Raw genomic sequence first — 1,410 nt, forward strand, 5'->3', positions numbered from 1 at the left:
GGCAAACATCTTCTTCCATTCAGTAGGTTGTCCTTTTGTGTTGTTTCCTTTGCTGTGCAAAAATTTTTAGTTTGATGTAGTCCCATTTGTTTTGTTATTTTTTTCTTTTGCTCCCCTTGCCTGAAGAGATATATCAGAAAAAAAATTGTTAAGAGAATTCAGAGATTTTACTGCCTATTTTTTCCCCAGGAGTATTATAGTTTCAAGTCTTGTGTTTCAGTCTTTAATCCATTCTGCATTTATTTTTGAGTATGGTATAAGAAGGTGGACTAGTTTCATTTTTTTGTACATATCTGCAATTTTCCCCAAGCCATTTATTTAATAGACTGTCTTTACACCATTGTATGTATTTGCCTCCTTTACCAAATGTTAATTGACCATCTAGCTGTGGGTTTATCTCTGTGCTCTCTATTCTATTCCATTACTGACCTCAATCTCTATATCTGTTTTCATGCTAGTACCATGCTGTTTTGATTACAGACTTTTATTTATATGAACATTTAGTAACTGAGCTTAAAGGTATTTATTGAAAAGCTGATCTGAATTGTCAACTCTTCCCTTATTATAACATAAAAACACATTTTTTTTATCCTCACCTGAGGACATTTTTCCATTTTTTGTCCAGTTCAGATAGAGTGGGAGGGAGGGAGAGGAAGAGAGAGAGAGAGAAACATTGACGTGAGAGGGACACATTGAGTGGCTGCCAAAAAATATGGAACGCTCCACGAATTTGCGTGTCATCCTTGTGCAGGGGCCATGCGAATCTCTGTATCGTTCCAATTTTAGTATATGTGCTGCCGAAGTGAGCACTAAAAACACATTTTTATTTAAAATTTTCAGTAAGATACCTCAACAATGTGTATCGAATTAGACGCATTATGCTAGTATCTCTTATTTATTGTTAAACATCTAAAGTCATTAGAGTTTTTTCTCTCCTGTTACCTTTTGCTTCTTTCTAAAATTAAAATTAAAATTATTAAAATATACTCTAAAAAAACAAATTCTTTTTATAAACTAGTTAGTTTGACCTTTAGAAGTAAAATACACCTTTGGAATCTAATCTAAACATGTTTCATGCCATGTTTGATGTCACCACTCAAACAACAATTCATTTCATGAATGCTATATCATTTCCAATTAAGAACTACATGGCACAAAATAATTTGGTTCTCTGCAACTCTGAGTTCCATTAGATATTCAATTATTTAAAATGGTTGAATCTCAATTAAATAAACTTAATTAAAATTAGATTAACCCTTTTCATAAAGCATTATCCAAATTAGATTAAGTGAAGGGCAAAAGAAACTTTAAAATCATCTTTAAGCATGGGGATAGAATGTTGCATTTAAGGAGATTGCATTATTAACATTTAAAAGCATACAGTTACAATTAAAAGACACTCAAGCTATT

The 1,410-nt window shown here is 31.9% G+C and overlaps 1 non-coding gene across 1 annotated transcript; it reads right to left on the bottom strand.

Annotated features, from left to right (window-relative positions):
• Positions 1–706: 706 nt before the first annotated feature.
• On the bottom strand, positions 707–810 carry LOC118623066. Its single transcript, XR_004958181.1, has one exon. It is a non-coding gene; the product is annotated as a U6 spliceosomal RNA (small nuclear RNA).
• Positions 811–1,410: the final 600 nt, after the last annotated feature.

The sequence above is a fragment of the Molossus molossus genome, unplaced genomic scaffold, assembly GCF_014108415.1.
Source record: "Molossus molossus isolate mMolMol1 unplaced genomic scaffold, mMolMol1.p scaffold_m16_p_9, whole genome shotgun sequence".
Lineage (NCBI taxonomy): Eukaryota > Metazoa > Chordata > Mammalia > Chiroptera > Molossidae > Molossus > Molossus molossus.